Source organism: Camellia sinensis, chromosome 7 (assembly GCF_055761805.1).
Source record: "Camellia sinensis isolate YWXY chromosome 7, ASM5576180v1, whole genome shotgun sequence".
Lineage (NCBI taxonomy): Eukaryota > Viridiplantae > Streptophyta > Magnoliopsida > Ericales > Theaceae > Camellia > Camellia sinensis.
The window spans coordinates 93615823-93636209 of NC_138967.1; the positions used below are offsets into that span (position 1 = coordinate 93615823).

Here is a 20387-nt window from a genome sequence, read left to right on the forward strand (position 1 = left end):
CTCGAATATCTACACCACCCGGCCATTTCACCCGACCTGCAAGCTGTACAGTTCATCCAAAACGAACCCATCCCTTGGGCATCCGACATTCTCCTATTCTTGACCACAGGGGCACTCCCAGATGACCAACAGCAGGCAGCCAAAGTCCGATCCCGAGCATCCAATTACATCATTGTCGACGGTATATTGTATAAGCGCGGTTTTTCCCCGCCATATCTACGGTGCCTCAATCCAGCTCAAGCAACTTATGTAATGCAGGAGATCCATGAGGGAATTTGTGGTAATCATTCAGGCGGCAGGTCCCTTGCCCACAAGATACTCCGTACTGGGTATTTTTGGCCAACTCTTAATCAGGATGCGACCGATTTCGTGCTCAAATGCGATAAATGTCAACATTTCGCCAACATCCCCCATGCTCCTCCTACAGAGTTAATCACACTCTACAGCCCTTATCCGTTTCCAAATGGGGGATCGACTTGGTTGGTCCACTTCCCACCGGTCGAGGCCAGACCAAGTTCGCGATTGTCGCCATTGATTACTTCACCAAGTGGGTCGAGGCCGAACCCCTTGCCACAATCACCGAGCGGAACACCACCAGGTTTATCTGGTAATCGATCGTTTGCCGATTTGGCATCCCTCAAGCCATCATCTCTGACAACGGCAAACAATTCGATAATGCGAAGTACAGAAAATTTTGTGCAGATCTCCAGATTCAACCATGCTTCTCTTCCCCCAGTCATCCCCAAGCAAATGGCCAAGTTGAGGTCACCAACCGTTCCCTTCTGAAAATCATCAAAACTAAGCTCGAAGCTGCTAAAGGCCTTTGGGCTGAGGAACTACCAAATGTACTCTAGGCTTACCGAACCACTGCTCGCACTCCCACTGGGGAAATCCCTTTTCGCTTAACATATGGCGCTGAGGCGGTTATTCCGGTAGAAGTCGGTCTGCCCACCCCCAAGGTTTTACATCCGGATCTCGCCTCAACCGAAGAGCTCCATCGAACAGACCTGGACCTCATCGAAGAGCTCAGAGAGACTACTGCTGTCAGATTGGCTTCGTACCAGTAGAAAATGAGAACACACTACAACCGTAGAGTTCGACCACGAGAGTTCTCTGTAGGGGACCTTGTCTTGAGAGAAGCGACTCTTGCCACAAAGAATCCAACCGAGGGCAAACTGGCAGCCAAATGGGAGGGACCCTACGTTGTGAAAGCCCGACCACGACCAGGCACTTACCGACTTTAAGACATGGAAGGTCGAGACCTCCCCCACCCCTGGAATGCGGAACATTTGAAGCGTTACTATTAATGAGTTCATACTTTTGTATTGTCAACATTGTTGTATTTTCCTCTTTAATACATAATGCAAATTCCGACCGACGTTCTCAGCTTTTATAATTCAAATGTCCGTATGTTGCTCTCATGACACTTTCACTTGCAGCACTCAAAGCCCCGGCCGGACCGAGCACTCAAGGCCTCTGCCAGACTGAGCACTCAAAGCCTCGGCCAGAACGAGCACTCAAAGCCTCGGCCAGACCGAGCACTCAAAGCCTCAGCCGGACTGAGCACTCAAAGCCTCAGCCGGACTGAGCACTTAAAGTCTCGACCAGACCGAGCACTCAAAGCCTCGGCCAGACCGAGCACTCAAAGCCTCGGCCACACCGAGCACCCAAAGCCTCAGCCAGACTGAGCACTTCAGAAGCCTCAGCTAGACTGAGCATTCAAAGCCTCAGCCAGACTGAGCACTCAAGGCCTCGGCCAGACTGAGCACTTCAAAGCCTCAGCCAGAACTGAGCACTCTATGCTGAGATCATCCTATCCACGAAATTTCATAAAGCAGGACCACGTTTTTAACACTCAGTCAGTCGCATTTTGAAACTTATTCACAATTCCAGGACCACGTTTTTACTTAGTTAGATTCCAAAGGTATTCTCACGTATTTCATTTACTAGCAGATTATCTCCCACCCCACCCAGCTTGTTTCTCCAATCTCTTCTCTACAAGTTTACAATTAACCGTTTAGTTACGATTTGCAACCTACTTTTCTGTCCTCATCCATGGATTCTTCATCCGTCCTTATTAAACTGGAAGTACTAACCCCATTCGAATATTATGTTCTACAATTTCATAATCCAATTTTTCAATAAACCACTATCATCCTTTCAATTTTCATACAAATCCAATCTCACTCTGCAGGGAGGAACTTTTAACTTAACTTTGCACGAAATTTTTATTGCACAATTTTTATGACCAGTTTTTATAACAAGACTTCATTCATTTTAGACAATACAGGCCAACACAGTCAATTGACAACATAAACGAAATTTTATTCATTTACAATGTGTACACAAGTTCATTACAATAATAATAAAAAAAAAAACAGACACAGAGAAGAAGCTCTTCTTGGTTATTCCTTGGTTATTCCTCCTCGCTGGATACAAGCTCTTCTTCTTCAATGCCCTCATCCAGGGGGGTTTGGGCCACATCATCTTCACCAATCGTTACACTACTTAGGTCCAAGTCTGGGAACAGCTCTTTAGCTCTGCATTTGAACATCTTCCAACCGCTGTCCCAGAACTCAGCCATTTCGTGCTTGTAGAAGTCTGACTGCTGGAAGCTCTCAATAACTTCTGCATCCGTCCTACCTCCAGCAGTCGTCCTTGATGGGCCCACCCCCCCAGATTCTTGCCCGGCCAGATTCCTGGCGATTGCGGCATCTACTGCCATCTGAAATTCGGGAGACCCTTTGTATTGCTCCACTGTTGCGACGCACAGATCGGGGTAGGCCGCCCTCTCAGAAGCCGCCTTCGCCCTCTCTTCGTCCAGCTCTCTCTGCAGGGCCCCCCTTTCAGCAGCCGCCGTTGCCCTTTCCTCTTCCATTCCCTTCCTCAGACTCTCCATCTCCGCCATCGCCTTCGCCTTCTCTACTTCCAACTCTGTCACGAGCCTCCCCTTCTCCTCCTCTGCTTTAGCGCGCTCATCCTCCAACTCCTTCAACAGATCTCCAAATCTGGCATCTGCCTCATCTTTTTGCCTGACCAGCTCTTCATTGCTGCTCATGGCCTCTTCATGCTGCTCGACCGCAACGGCACAGGCTCTTTCAGACTCCTCCAACTTTTTCTGTTCACCAGCCAGTTGGAACTCGAGCGACACGACCTTACGGCGTGTGTCCTCCAGCTCCAACTTGACTGCTTGCAGCTCAGCATGGGCAGTCTTCCAGTCGGCACTCTCCTTCTTCAACTTGGCCAACTGGGCCTTGGCCTCTTCAGCTCTTAGCTTGGCAGCCCCTGCTTTCCTTAGAAGGGCCCCTGTCAAGGTGGTTACCTCCATTTGGGCGGAGCATAACCCCCTCAGCAGGTCAGCCTCATTGAATTCAGAGGCCGAGCATAGGGCTGTCTCCTCCACAATCTTCACCAAGCGGTCTGCCCCTGCCCTGGCTGGCCCTTCTTCTCCCTCCAACCTTCCCGCTACCGCGCGAGCGTGATAAATTGCCGTGGCCAGACGGACCCCTCCTTCCTGAGGTGCAGGGCCCCTTTGGGTCTGCTCCCTCCCGCTCGGCTCAGCCTCAGTCAACTCAACCCCTACTTGCACCGTTGGGGCAGTCTCCACAACCTCCAGTGTTGAGGTGTCCCCCACCACCTCTGGGGTATCCTTAGCCACGGGGGCCTCCACCTCAGTTGGGGCCACCTTAGCCCTCTTCGCCTGTTTAAAAACCTTTCAAATCAACCACCAAAATCGCATTTTCCAAACCCCCCCTCGTGACCTATCGTTTCATTTCTGCTCCAACGCTTCACTTCCTCCACGATATTGCCACGTGTATGGCCACGATGCACTGTCCCCTCCCCTTACCCTGTCCTTTCCATTTCACATCATCACATGGCACGCCCCCCCTTTTTTGAGCCCTGCGCCGTCCTGGTCGGCACGCCTCACGGTCGACCCCTCCCGCTCGGCCACCCTTGCGGTCGACACGCCTAATGGTCGACCCCTCCCGCTCGGCCACCCTTGAGGTCGGCACGCCTAACGGTCGACCCCTCCCGCTCGGCCACCCTCACGGTCAGCTCCCCCCGCTCGGCCACCCTTGCGGTCGGCACGCCTAACGGTCGACCCCTCCCGCTCGGCCACCCTCACGGTCAGCTCCCCCCGCTCGGCCACCCTTGCGGTCGGCACGCCTAACGGTCGGCCTCTCCACTCGATTCACACTTCTCTTCCTTATTACTATTCCCCTCGTTGGACTAAAGCTGCACTCGGAAATGGGGGACTACTGACATGGATAGGCCCATAAGGCTTACAGCCCACAGCAAACAACCCCAAACCCATCGCTTGGGACCTATAGCATAACCCGGTTGGCAAAGCCTAGGACAGCTGGAGGCCATCTGGGCATGGAGGGCCAATGACATTCAGGCACATGGTAGGTGAAACACAGGCCACATCAGCAGACAAAGATCTGTAGAGTTATTGCCACAACACATCACCATTAATGCAGCCCATCACAGCATTTATTACGACAACACCTCCTCGTCAGAACAGAGCCCCTCACCTTGAACTAGGTAAGCTACGGCATAGGCTTTCGGCGGAAGGGGGCACGTCGCAAGGGACAGTGAAATGATTTCCAAAGGATATAAGCAAGAATCGAAGACAAGAGGAAGGTTAAGCTTTTCTATCTCTCTCTCTCTATATATATTTCCTTCTTCCTCTACTCATTTGCTCACCGGAGGGTTCACTGGGGGACAACCCCGTTCCCCTTTGGACTTGCTTGCAGGTCATCTGGTGGAATCATCCGCCTGAATCGGAATTTGAAGAGCTTGGACCAGCCCGACCCATCTACCCAGGATGAACTGCATCATCAAAACACACGAAAATCAAACATGAATTTTGCCAAGCCAATAATATTTTTACTTATCAAACAACCAGGCATAAACTAAACAACTTGAATTCTTAAAGAGTTTATTCCTTGCACAAAATAGAAATCTAATATGTTCCTATTCATGACAACACTCGCACCAGCAAAATTTTACAAATAAATAAATCCCAATTGGAGTATAAAATATGTACCTTCCAAAGCCAAAGTGTGGTAATTGAAGCTTCAACTATGGAGAAAAAACGCAGAGAGACCCAGAAGGGCAGCCAAAACCAAGCCTTGCTCTTTGAAAACAGTAACAACCAACACAATAATTCCCTGCTTCAGAAAAACCTCCAGAAACCCTAATTTCACACTTGGTAACCAAGTCTTCAACAACACGAAACTCACTATATTAAGCAACAAAAGCCTCAATTTGTTGGAATTTTGAAGCAATTGGTGGGAATTCGACAATTTTTTAGGAGGTATTCTAATCCATGAAAGAATGTAGATGGATTGAGAAGTGCTACTTTCAAGAGAATTCTAAACAATTTGTAGAAATCGTGGATGCGAATCGGAAACAAACACTCTTGTTTTGGTGCTCGATGGAGGTGGTTGGTTGTGCCTATGAGTGTGGTGATGGTCTTCATCAGTAAGGGTAGCGATGCTTTTCAAGACTGGCAAGGTGTTCGACAAAATGCCCCAATGATGAAATGGCCACCACGGTTATACCTTGACAACTCTTCTTTGTTATTCTATATCAGCACCATCACTGTCCCATGTAGTTGTGTGGTTTTAAGAGATGCCCACAAGGTGTTCGATGAAATACTCTAAATTGTGCTCTAAAAAACTTATTTGTTATAATTTTTGAAAATAGTTTTGAGTTTAAAAAAAAAAAATTGTGTTTGGTTTGACATTCTAAAATTAATTCCACCCTTGTATTCTAATGCTATGTTTAGTTTAAGTTTTCAAATTATGATTTCAAATTAATTTCAAAACACATTTTGAAAACATGTTTGGTAAATCAGATAATTTTTTAATTTTTTATTTACCCGGTCGTCCGTTCGGACGTCCTCTCGTACAGTTTTTGAATTTTTGAATCTACCCAGTCGTCCCCCCAACATCCTCCCAGATGTCCGGCTGGTTCGCCTGAACAATACCTTCTTTTTTTTTTGCAATTGTCAATCGCCACCTGTTATTTGAAAAAAAAAATTATATTTGTTTTGTATATTTTTTAAATATATAAATTATTTTTTTAGACTAAAATGACATTATTTTTTTAAAATTGAATTTTAAAAGAGTTTGGTTATGAATAGAGTTTTGAGTTGTGTGTTTGGTCATGAGTTATAAGTTTTTGAATTGAGTTTCGAAAACTCTTTTTAAAACTCATAACCAAACAACTTTTCTTATTTTATATGTCACAACAAAAATTCAAAACACTTTTCAAAACTCATAACCAAACAAATTTTCTCTTTTCAAATCATAATTTCAAAACTCACAAATTCAAAATACAACTCTATTCTCAAATCATAATTCCAAAACTCTACAAAATGCTACCTTGAGTTATATTTTAAGTTTTAAGTTTTTGAGTCGTATTTTGAAAAAAAATTTGTTTATTTTTTTTAATAGTTAAAATTTTTCTTAATTTCATTTTTTTAAGATAAAATATTTTTTATTGTAAATATTTATTTATTTATTTTAATGTGCGTTGTATATATTATATTTGTGAGTTATATTTTTTAGGAAAAATTACCCATAAATCCTATCCTGGAAAAAGTTAAACCATTTAGTCCTTTTAAGTTTTTTTTGTATACCATTTAGTCTTAATGTATTGCTAGATTTTTTAGGGTGTGATTTGATTCCATTTATTTTTACATCAATACCCTTTTGAGACTGTGATTTCTCTCTCCCTCTCCCTCTCCCTCTCTCTCTCTCTCTCTCTCTCTCTCTCTCTGCAACTAGATAGATTCATTGATTCAAAGGAGTTGCAGAGAGTTGTGTATGAGTCTAGTGCTTTGATTTCATTATACCAACATCGGATATGAGCCGATCTACATCGGCGGTGACTTTGACGGAGGTGAAACTGAGATCTGGCGGTGGTGGTGGGTCTGGATCTCGCAGTTGGAGAAGCGGATGAGGGTGCGATTTGATGAAACTGAGATCTGGTGATTTCATTAATGGCTGCTTCAATCTCTACACCCATCTTCCATGTAAAACCATCTATATCCATATGTATATCTTCATCACAACCATACCTATCAAAATGCACAACACCCAGAATCAAAACCAGACCCAAAACCACATTCACACACCACTCTTTAACTCCAATCGCAACTCTTTCTGGCCCATTTGTCCTCCAAATTGCAGAAACCCTAGAAGATCCTCTCTCTTCTCCCTCTTCCTCACCACCGCCTCTTCAGAATCTCTCCATTTATATATACATCATCAACAACGAAACAAACACCATTAGCAATATGTACTAATGTATATCAACATCATCAATATATATTAATGGTGTTTCTAAATGGTGTTTCTGTGATGTTAATATACATCATCAACATCATCATCAAAGATTCAGACCATGATGTTTGTTGACATAATTTTGGATGTTCAACAAATATATATTGTGATTAGCGGTTGGATGAGCGGATGAGGGTGCGATTTGATGAAACTGAGATTTGGCGATTTCATTAATGGCTGCTTCAATCTCTACACCCATCTTCCATGTAAAACAATCTACAACCATTAATAAATAATCCCCCGTCATAATGTCAACGTTTTTACATCAATCCACACGAATTTCACATTGTCAAATAATAATCTACAACTGCACTGCCTAACATTAAGCCATTAACATTGGCGTAACAATGTGTTTGAAGGTAAAACAAACATCTACAGAGTTTTGGGCATTTCAGTCAATACTACGTTAGGGTTTTTCTTATTTACCCTTACTAAAAAGTGCAAAACATAGTGTAACACTGGTTATTTTGTTATTAATATTAGCTTGGGACTAATTGGATCATAAGATAAGATAAAGATTTGGGATTTATTGGTGCATCTTCCTATTTTTTAAAATATTTAAAATATTTTTTTATATATATTTAAAATTTTAAAATTTTATTTAAAATAAATTTTAAAATTTTATTTTAAATATATAATTTTTATTTTAAATATTTTTATTTTTTATTTCAAATATATTTTTTTATTTTTTAAATATTTTTTTTTGAAAAAATAAAAAATATATATTTTTTTCAAAAAAAAAATTTAATGAACAAAATAAATAAATAAAAATTGGTTATAAATTTTGAAAAAGAAAATTGAATTAAGTTTTAAAAATTTTATTTAATTATGAATTTTAAATTTTTTTTATTCAAATCATGATTTGAGTTCAACACCAAACGGTATCAAAGATTTCATGACATCATCTAAAGTTTTTGTTTAATATAAGTAGTATATAGGGAGTTATTTACTTGTGCAACCCCTTTATGCTATGTTTGATTAGAAAATTTAGGAAGAGATTTAAAAAAGAAAAGAGAAAAAGTGTGTAAAATTATGTAAAATATAGGTATATTTTATTTATATTTCACTTGCTTTTTTCATTTCTCATTCTAAATTTCTTCCTAAATTTTCAAACCAAACACATCATTAAGGTTGCACACCATATGTAACTTAATTATTAGCCTTTAGATTACAAAGAATTGATCGAGACTATTGAATTGTTTAACGGTAAAAGATTGAAACCGAGGCAACCGGTTAACCCTCCTATTTCCATCCCAATTCCCTCACTCTCTCTTTATTTCGTCTCCTCCCTCTTCTTCTCTTCCTCTATGTAACACTTGATTTCTATTAACAAGAAGAAGCCTCTGTTGGGTTCCATTGCGGAATCTCTGTATAACCCTTGATTTCCAGCAACAACGGAACTACATGCCTCTGTTGCGTTCCATCGTTGAAGTAAAGTTGTTCTCTCAACTAGATATCAGGTATGGAGCTTTCTCTCTCTCTTCGCCCTCTTTTCTTCAGCGATTTTCCCTCAACCACGCCCTCATCCTAACTTTAACCCCTCTACAATTCGCTCAACCCGAAACCCCTCAATCTGCAACAATAACCTCTCTCTCTCTTAATCGATTTTTGGCATGCACTAACTGTCTCCTTCTGTTCATGATCGATCGATTTCTCCATCTCCTTCACACTTCTAAAATCAATTCTATTTATGCTTCTTGTAGCCGTAGTTTTATTTTTTAAGTTACTTGTAGAGTATGTGGTGTTTTAATAATTCACACACATGCACACTTGCATTGCAAGTTCCTTTTCTTTTTTCTTTTTTTTTTTACTTTTTGTTAAATTTGTGGTTTTAGGTATGTTTTGTTTCATCAGAAAATTGCATAATTTGGACTTGTGTAGTTGTCTTGGTACTTGATTTGAAACTATTCTGTAGATAATCTATGGTTTCAAGTGCTGTTTGAATTTACCATTTTGCCTATGAAATTATGCTCTCGTGGGTGCCATTTCTGACAAATAAATCTAACTAGCATTACTGATTGGACTAAACAGAGATAAAAATCAACATTTATATATCAAATTGAAGATCAATTTATGTTTAATTAGTTTTAACTACTTTAGTGTCATGTTTTTCAGTTGATCACTTATGAATATGATTGTTAAAACCCTTCTGACTGAAACAATTAAGAATTTGTGTTAGTTTGAGAATTTCGGTTGTTCATTATATGCTATTATTTTTGTTAGTAGATCAAGTAGTCAGAGCAGTTCTAGTAGTGACATTGGTTCTTCTACAATAGGTAAATGATATTTGTTTTGTTTTCATCTCTATATTCAACTGTAATTCAACTTCCATTAAAGGGTTACTGGTTGATTGTAAAATACATTTATTAATTGAATCTGACACTCCGCTCGCAGATTCCAATAGTGATAGTTCCTTTGCTAGGAATTGAGTGGATTCAATTAAGGACTTGATATCATGCTTATTCCACTTGGCATTCAGTTAAAGTTAGTGCATTTCCTTAATTTTCTAAACCCATTACTGTTACCCATTTACATTATTTTATATAGAAAATATAATAGACTGAACTAAACAAACGTGAGATGTTAAAATGTTAGGAATTGTGTCCTTTTTGTTCTTTGAGTGATTTTGTTGAATTTTTGTGTTAGTTATTCGCGACATTCAACCTGTGATGCTATGATGTTGAACTTGAGTGATTGTTTCCTCATGAATTTTTTGATACAATATTAGATGATGATTCTCATATGGCTGGGTTTTAGATGATATATATATATTTCTGGAATTTCTTAATTCACCCTATTACTTTAGCACATTTATTGCTTGATGAAAGCCCATCTCTTGTATGTAAGCTAATTGACATATCTCTAATTTTCGCAAATCATGAGGAAAAAAAAAAAAAAAAAAAAACTGTGTTTGCCATGAATGGATAATGATGCTCTAGCGAAGCATGAAATGTTAGATTTTTATAAGTACTCCAAAAACTCAATAGATTTATAGAATACTCAAAATGAACTTGAATTGAATGGGCATGTTTTGGTTTGAATCTCAAAACATGTTTTTGGAGAAAAAATTCCAAAAACATATTTGGTTGATTTTTTTGTTTTTTTTTTTTAAAATTCCATCACTTTTCTCTCTACGACACATTAATCATCACTTTTCTATCTCCTCTCTCCTTCCCAATCGTTTTTTCTCTCTCACACCCATTTATTCAACTAAAAAAAAATATCAAATCATCCCAAACTCTAAAACTATTTTCAAAATATACAACTAAACAAATTTTCAAAGTTTCTAAACTCTCCAGAAAATTATTTTTGAAATAACATCTCAAAACACAAACCAAAAAAGGCCAATGTATGCCACAGCTCTTGATGGAAGTTACTACTTGAGTTTAATGTAGTTCAGGCTTTGGTTTATTTTCACTAACATGGGTGCTGTTTTGTTATTCTCCATGTGATATAGTTATGAGCATTATCAATTCCTCTTTTCTACATGAACATTTTGATGAATTTTAGCATTTTAGCATTATTTATATTTTAACTACCTTTGATGTTTGCTCTAAGTTTATATTGCAACGCTTCATATTCTTGACCAAAACAATGTAGACAGATTTTCATAACAGTGCTCATTCTATGATTTTTCATATTTGGGAGATCAAGTACTAGTGTTGAAGAACTCAAACTTATCTGATTGGTACTTCTTCAACCATGAAGTCTAGTACTCGTCTCGACTCTGCCGTTTTTCAGCTCACGCCCACTCAAACTAGGTAATTTCTCTCAACTTAATCAATAAGCTTTGTCCATTTTTTCCCCCAATGTTCTTCACTACTTCATGACTAAGTCACTTTTTTTTTTTTTTGCCAAGAGATCCGATTCATGGTAGGTTGATTTCTGGAATTTGAATCCATGCGATGCAATTTTGTTCCGAATGTATTGATTTAGTACAATTGGAGTCGATGCTTGTTCAGCCATGGACTTAAAGTTTTGTAGAAAATTGGATTATATGTAGTTTAGTTTGATTTCACATTTCACCTGCCTATTCACATTGTGTGAGATGTGGTTTTGCATCATCTATTTTGGTAAATTCCATTGATTTTTGGAGAATTGTATTGTGGTAACTAATACAATGATTGCACATGACGCTGCAGCTATGGCTACTATTAATTAATTTTTTTCTTTGGTTGACCTTGAAAAATTTAGAAATCCCCTAAATATTGATTTGTGATTATGTATCAATTTTAAGCAGTAAATAATAATCTCAGTCAAACAATCAAGACAAATCGACACAACGATTTTTACGTGGAAAAACCACAATTGGAGCGCCTCCAATTGTGATAAAAAAAACCACAGGCAAAAGCCACAAAACAATCCACTAAGAAGACATAAAGGAATTACACAAGTGTACTCTTAATTATCTAGCGAATCCACGCCCGAATCGAACCGACCCCTATATGCTTCTTCCAGCCCCGTCTTCACCTCGGAATTGTCTTGCCTAACGTTGAATCCATAACACCGATGTCGAATCACGACGATGAGCCACTCCGGAATTCACCAAAGCTTCAGGCCCGAATTTCACGGAATTCACCGAAGAACAACACTCTCTTTTGTATTGAACAAAACAAACAATCCTTTGATGTATACTTTTCAAATCATGAGGTAAACTCAAACAAACATCAAAGAAACTAGCAAAGAAGCTCCAGATATAAACCCTAATATCCAAGAAGAAGATCTGGAAGCCGTAACCCTAAAAACAGATGAAACCACATATTTATAGAAAACTGATCCGTGATCTCCGCTCGAGCGCAAGAATGGCCGCTCGAGCAGACCTCACTCGAGCTTAGGAAAGTTTGCTCGAGCGTAAAATCCCAACTTCCAGTACTTTTGTAGACAGGTCAAATTTCTGAAATCAAACGTTCTTTGCTCGAGCGCACAAATGGCCACTCGAGCAGACAAGCAACTTCAAATGCATTTTTGTATTTTGCTTCAAGGGCGCTACCCCTCGACCTCTCTTGGGCACTGCCTCGGACCCGCCAAGGGGCACTGTCCCCTGGAACCCCGCGAGCGGATAGGGCAGCTCGATCCCCGACATACTCAGCGAAGTGGCAAACATGATAGTATAAACATCACAAACTTCTCTGCAAGGCACAATTTGGGTTGGATTCGCATCTAAAACTTATAGTCTCACTGAAATAAAAGAACGAACAAAATTACAACTGAAATGAGTTTTGTCAAACGGGATTGCCAACAATAAAAACCTAACAGACCTCTATATCTATCTTGATTTATTAGTGCAGAAATTTGGCCTAATTTCCAAAGGATTTACACTCTAACCTGTATCCTAATTAATATGCTATATACTTATAAGAGTTCTATAACCCCTTCTGTGTAATTGTAATTATTTCACATTTTCCCATCAGTTTGTAACGTGGTGCCCTTTCTTATGTACTATTTTCCCATCACCTCATTAACTCTTTTGCAAATAAGAACTTGATAAAGTGTTTTGGTAATGGCCAAAAAGAACCCGAAGTATTTTTTATAATTACAAAAATATCCAATCTTTAACAATTTTTAACTTTGTTTTCAAGTTCTTTTGAAGCATAGCTCCATAATTGGGCCATTTTGAGAAAGGAAAAAAAAAAAGAAAAGGAAAAGAAAGTAAGGAGTAAGTTCCCTTTATTCTAAAGTCAGTTGCCAACTTGCCATGTTGCTTAAGATTTTATAGATTATTTGAAATGATTTCTTTCCCCGTGTCATTGTAGTTTTATGTATAATTTTGAGTCATTTTCAGTCTTGTTTTTGGATTCCCAACCAAAATTGATTATATTTATATAATAAGTCATAAGATTTATATAGAACAATGAAATCTTTAATTAAACATACTTTTTTAGGCAGCCTTCTCACAGTTTCTGGGTTATAAGGTCTTCCTTTTGTTGCACAAATGACTTGCCAAACATTTCCTTCTTGAATCAGCAATTCATTAAATTTATTAAATTAGTTGCTGAAGCTAGTTTAGATGCTCATCTAGGTATTGGTCCTCATGTTTGTGCTAAATGGAACTATTGGTAAAGCTTATAAAATTTTGTTCCAATCTATTGTATAGTATACAAAGCAACAATTTATCAGTAAACTTTGCCTTATAGACTTTGTTTATAAATAGTGGTTTTCCTCTTTGGTTGCATTTCATACCTGGAATTCAGTTTCTAATTGATAATGAGCCATCCAAGGTATCCCCTCTCACTTTGTCCAGCTATTAAGTTTTAAATTGATGGCCCAAATATGCTCATTGTACTTCTGTTTTAGGCAGAAATGAAGCAATTTACAGCCAAGATTGTGGACATGATGAAGCAAGAAAACTCTATGCATCCCAAGGCAGACCCATTATCTTATCCCAGGTTAGTTTCTCAGTTTTTATGTAGATTTGCCATACATATGCAAGCATTGTATAATTGTGGATACTGTGTAATTGTGGGTACAACATTCTATTTCACTTTTATACTTTGACACAGAGTATGTCACTTCAACTTTCTCTTTGAGTCTCAAATGATTAATTGATGTTGTTTTCCTTTTCACGAATTATTGAGTACTGTCGCTGATGCAGTTTTAGGTTTCTCGGAATAATATCTAGTGGATGCAATTTATCTTTACTAGGAGCGCTATTTTTTATATTTTTTTAAAATTATTTTTGCACTACAATGTTTGTTGGTTCTTCAGAACTTATTGCTACTAGTCACATTTAACATTTGATTCCAGATTTTTAAGTTTTTTTTATCACGGTTAAAAACTATGATGGAAAAATTGCACAATCACACCTTTGAACAACTCATTTAAAATTGCAGAATCACACCTTTGGAACAACTCACACCTTTGAAAGGTGTGCTAGCATTATATCCCAGAAAGACTGATTATAAACTTTGGAACAACTCATTTAAGCATGCAAATCGAATTGTACTACTACACACTCACATGAATCCTAATCGTTCGTGTTTGCAAGTAAGAAGGGTGACAAGGTCGAGGCGTCTGCAGAAGCCAAGCCTATGGATGCTACAACAAATGGAGCTGCTGCCTCTCAAGAATGAGAAAATTTAGGTTTCGTTTGGTAAGTCTCTCAAATTATAGTTCCACCCATTGATTTGAGTGTGGTGTTCGTTTTGAGCTTTCAAATCATAATTCTACACCCATTTTTCAAAACTCAATTCAAAACATAATCATTATTTTTCAAAACTCATAACCAAACACATAATTCAAAACTCTTTTCAAAACTCAATTCAAATCAATATTTTAATTTTTTAAATATTTTAAAAATATTTTAATTTTGTTAAGATTTTAAATATTTTAATATTTAAATATGTTACGATTTTTTTAATTTTTTAATTTTTTGAATATTTTAAATATTTTAATTTTTAAATATTACGATTTTAATTTTTTAAAGTTTAAAATATTTTATAAAAATAAATTCAAACTCTATTTTATAAAAATATTTTTAAATATTTTAATTTTTTTGTTATGTATTTGTTTACGATTTGAGTGTAGAGTTGTGAAAGTAATATGGAGTTTCGAGTTATGTGTTTGGTTATGAGTTTTAAAAATAATTTATTAATTGGGTTTTGTTTTATGTGTTTGGTTACGATTTGAGTGTAGAATTGTTTTTAAATTTAAAATATTAAAATTTTAAATTATTTAAATTTTTTGAATATTTATTTTAATTTTTTACTTATCAAATTTTTTAGATTATTTAAATTATTTAAATATTTATGATTTAATTTTTTTGAATATTTATTTTGAAAAAAAATTATTGTCTTTGTAATATTTTCAATTAAAAAATTGATTAATGTTATTTTCTGTTAATAATAAATTTTTTTAATTGAATTTTAAAAAGAGTTTGGTTATGAGTGTTGATCAGAATTTTCAATAGTGTGAAAGTAGTGTATTTTGTTATGAGTTATAACAATTTGAATTAAGTTTTGAAAATTCTTTTCAAAACTCATAACCAAACAAATTTTTTTACTCCACATGTCAAATCAAACTTTCAAAATTCAATTCCACACTCAATTCAAAATTCAATTCAACACTCTATTCAAAAATCATAACCAAACAAATTTTCTACACTCAAATCATAATTTTAAAACACACTCAAAATAAAATTCATATTCTCAAATTATAGTTAGAAAGTCTTACCAAACGGAGCCTTAAATTTTGATTTGAATTTTCATTTTTCTTAATTTAATTTTGGCTGCAACTTTGTATTTGTTTGGTTACTGACTACATTCTGGTGGTCATTAGATGTTTAATCCTGATTGGGTTTTCCTCAAATGTGTCCATTGCATGGACATTGGGTTAACCTTCTTTTTGCATCCTTTTTTTTATGATGAATAGATGAAATTTTATTGATAATTAAATTTTTATCTTGTTAATTGAGTTTTTCATATATTTGAATGAAAATAGAATTCTGACAGAGATATAATTGTTATTTTTCACAAAATAATACAATAATACATTTTAAGAAAATAAAAAGAATTCATTTTATTCATAATAAATGCAGAGAAAATGCGACAAATGTAATTTGCAACAACTATGTCAACATTAAAAAAAATAATTAGATTTTATGCACAATATTGGCTTTCAATTATGAATTGAAATGACTAATAAACAAATAGTTACATAATTGATTAGGTAGTCAATTATAAAACACTTAGTTGGACTTAGTTTTACGAATGATATGTGCAAAATTGATTGGCTTGTAAATTTGGATTGTGGCTTGTATGCATAATCAGTTCAATTGCCAAAGTCAATTTCAACCAAGACTTGTGGCTTGTATGCATAATTAGTTCCACAATCAATTGGCATAAAAAAACATTATAGTGTATAGTGTTGGCATTCTTGCCTTGGCCTAATGCAATCTCAACCAATTTTCAAAGAGATTAACCAATATCAAAACACAGCCTCACACTTAATTGGTGAGGACACTAGATATAGGATAACACAATACATTAACAAATACAAACAAGATTATCAAAACCCATGTAGCTGTTTAGAATACCAACCACACAAATAAATAAATAAATATAGAAGGGTCAAAACTCATTTTGAACGAATCATAAACATTGTCAATACAATACAACTGGTTATGGGGAAACTATTGACAAGAATCACAACCCATTCCAGAAGCTCATCATTGAGGAGTCATGAAATTAATTTGCAAAGACATAGTACTCATGCAAAATTACAATAAAAGAAATGTCAGGAAAAAAAAAATCAAATGATAAAAAATAGAACAAAGAAAAAATAAAGAGTCAATAAATGAGACAAAAAGGGAAAATAAATAAATAAAACACATGGTCGATAAATGCTTTTCCAAATTGCACTCATGGGTCAAAACTCCATTCTACATGGCTTGTGAGTTAGGATTTCAACCTGAACTTAATAAAAGTAACTTTTATTTGTTCATTAGATGATGGAACAAAGGTTGATATACTAATTTTGAATTCTGCATAAATTGAACCTAAGCAAACAATTAAACAAAAGCTAAATTTGTTCAATAATGATTGCTTTTTCTTTTTCTTTTCCCATAGGGAATGGGATTGTTCAAAAACTATCCCATCAACTAAAAAGATGTAACTTTCACATGGAAAGAAATTCCCAATAGTTAAAATTCTTGAATTCTTTGATCACATGTTAACATGCATTTGGGAAAAAGTAAAACTAGTACCTATGTTATTTCTTAGCGTTACATGTTAAATTAACTTGATGAGGTCCAATAATGCTCTATAACAACAAAAATCAATAACATAGATGATGCTTGACTTCATGAAAAAGACACTCAATATAGTTGTGTACCTAATGAGTGATCAGCACAATTGTGTTTTCTTATGAAACATACAATTGCAAAGAGATGTTTATCTGGAAAAAAAACATTCAAACCTTATGGCCCCGTTTGTTTTGGGGTGTAAATGATGGGAGGGGATTAAGATTGAGGTGGAGCCATTTAGTGTTGTGTTTATTTGTAGAGTTGGGGAAGAGATTAAGATGGAGGAGGGGATTAAGATGGAGGTTGGAAGGGGGATTGGAATGAAGGAGGTGGAGGTGGTATTAGAAAAATAGTGAGGGGATTAGAAATTTTTTTATTTTTTTTATTTTTTACATATTGGGAATTTTTTTTTAAACATTAATGTTTAATGTTTTATATATTTTTATTTATTTTATTATTTTATATAAAAATAATTTAACAATTTTTACACCAACAACTATCATCAAAACAAACACAATTTTACTTAATTCCCTCACTTTGAATCCCCTCCATTCTACCTCTAAAAACAAACCAGGTCTATAGTCCATAAAGATAACCCAAAGCATCATTAACTTCAGAGTAGACCACAACAAAGTTTCAAGACTCGAAACCTATAAGAAAAAGGAAAATATCCAAGGACGTATCTATGTGGAGACTGTAAGGGGCCGTGCCCCCCCCCCCCCCCCCCGCTTTTGGCTTTACTACCTATGTCTTCTTTTTTCTTTTTCTTTTTCTTTTTTTTTTATTACTGCTATTTCCTATGTGAGGTGTATTGGCCCCCAACTCTTCTTTATTCTTTTTTTTTTTTACTTTAAAGCAATTCATGTGCTCTTCTCTTTCTTTTGTCTTCTATAATTTTTTTATATTTTTATATTTTTTATTTTCTCTCCTTTTAATTTTAAGTTTTTTTTTTTTTTTTTTTTTTTGCTTTTTTCTTTTGGACTTATCTCTTGATTGTAAATTATGTGTTAATTCATTTTTTTTTTTGTCACAAATTCAACCATATAATGCTCAATTCATTGTCATATAATTGTGGGTAAATTGTGAATCTCTAACATTACTCACATTTTTATTCAAGTTTTGGCACCCCGGAAGACAAAAGTCTGGTTCCGTCCCTACAAATATGAAGAAGAAGATTCACATGATAGGTATAGAAAAACACACCACCAACGTTGGCCAACTATTCTTCTCTCTTTAAGCAAGACTTAAAAAAAAAAAATCAGAAGTATGTAATTTCTCAAGGGGCAAATGAGGTCACACAAAGACACACAAAACCAATGAAGCCCATATAGTTTAAATCTCTATAACTAAATATCCACAATTCTTCAAACCCAAATATAAGAATCCCCGATACAAATAAAGACATTATCAATCTCAAATAATACTTCACAAAAGCCTACATATACATCGATAAGTCTCTCGATTTGAAGTCGAAAGTGGTCCATCTTATCTTAAAATAAATATGATATGAGGATAGGTACTGTAAAAACTTCAAATTGTGGTTTGAAATTCCCTGAGACTTATGAGCTTTGAAAGTGGACTATTGAGAAGCCAATGTGCAGGAAATTTTGGTACAAAGGTCTTTTATGTTTTCAAACTGGTCAAAGTGCCTCAAAGGCTCTTGAAAGGTCCATATAATAGTTAAATAAGTCGGTTGAAATAACAAAATTTGAATGTTGATATGGTCAAAAACTGATATCAAATTATGTTACAGGCCCTGCAAGAAAATAAGTTGGATGGGTATAACACCCAACAATAATTGTGTAACCTGAGTAAGACATGCTTTGAGGCTAAAAACAAGACCTATTCTATCCCGCCTATGCCTCAAATAAATAAATAAGCTAATAGCAAGCATGGGTTGTTGCAGCTTTTGATTGAAAACTAGTTGTTTCTAGATTTAAATCCAAAGAGGAAGGTTTGACTAGTCAATCTGTTAATTTTTTTAAATAGGGGCAAGAAAGAAATTTGAACATAAATAATTAATAAGACAATAATACACCTCCCTCTCCACAACAAAATAAAACACCAAAAAAAATTATCAAAACAGCAGCATAAGTCCAGAATTCAATTGGCAAGGAACCAAAATAATATCAGAAAATAGGAAATTAAATCACAAATTGGCAAAGACCCAAACTCAGCTCATTCGTAGAGTGATATTTAACTTTTGTGATTCTATCACAATCGAGTGCCCAAAAAGTAAACACTCAAGCAAAGAAATATAGGGCTAACATCACTCAACCCTCAGAAAAAAAATGTCATATTAAAACTATACGAAATAATTTAAAAAGTAGTAAGAAGTCTAATTGAAAAAGGAAAAAATGCTTCCGGAGAATAGCTAAAGAGATGATTTTGTGGGGGAGCATTTTCCATTGTTTCCCAACATGTTTGAAAAGTTTCTTACAAGCCTCTACATAGTATTTCCAGAATTTTTAGACCATTCACGGAAAAAAAAATCCCAATAATTTCTGCTAAAGTTTCTTAAAATTTTGTCTGAACATCCTATTAAAAACTAGTCCCTAGGAGCTGCATTTCCATTGTAAAACCAAGTTTTGTAGCAAATACATATAAAGCATGAAGCAAAAGTTTCACATTGGTCCACTCGTAACTTACACGGCCAAGTTCCAACTCTATGTTGATCAAAAAATTCCATAAGAAGAAGACTTTCAACTATTCCAACAAAAATCCAACCATCCTAAAATTCAAAGAGATATTCTAAATATTAGACTCATATATTCCATACCATATACAAATTTTATTATTATTATTATTATTGTTTTTGATAAATTACCATACCATGTACAATCTCACTTCTGCACACCAAGAATCTCACTCTTTCTTCAAATAGGGGAAAATATATGTTTCACTTTCCACACATTCCATTGTCACATTCAACAATGGTAATGAGCTCAATTAAATTCTACCAAACCACCATAACATGTAAAATCTGTAAACATTAAAAACACATCTATTTTCAAAAAAATACATTTAAACCCATTAAGGAAGAACATATATAAACCTACTTTTAGAATTAACACCAAATAGAGAAAAATAAAACAAATTAAACCCATTAAGGAAGAATTGACAATGTCATGCAAACACAAACAATCAGCCACCCCCCTTCCTACATTTATTTTTCTTCATTCATTTTGTCATTTTTCTTCTCTTCTATTCTTAATCCATATCAATTTCCCATTTTCTCCCATGTGACCTTGTACAAATAGATGTCCATTCAGAATCACTACCAACAACTTTAA

General features: G+C 35.9%; 1 protein-coding gene and 1 long non-coding RNA gene across 3 annotated transcripts in view; one reads left to right on the plus strand and one right to left on the minus strand.

The window, feature by feature from the left end:
* Nucleotides 1-20387, minus strand: part of LOC114285411 (receptor-like protein 7) — a 306773-nt gene that overhangs the window by 73486 nt on the left and 212900 nt on the right. The gene's annotated exons all lie outside the window — the stretch shown is intronic.
* LOC145795206 (uncharacterized) lies at nucleotides 8570-14571 on the plus strand. Its single transcript, XR_014335685.1, has 3 exons — nucleotides 8570-8815; nucleotides 13650-13741; nucleotides 14186-14571. It is a non-coding gene; the product is annotated as an uncharacterized LOC145795206 (long non-coding RNA).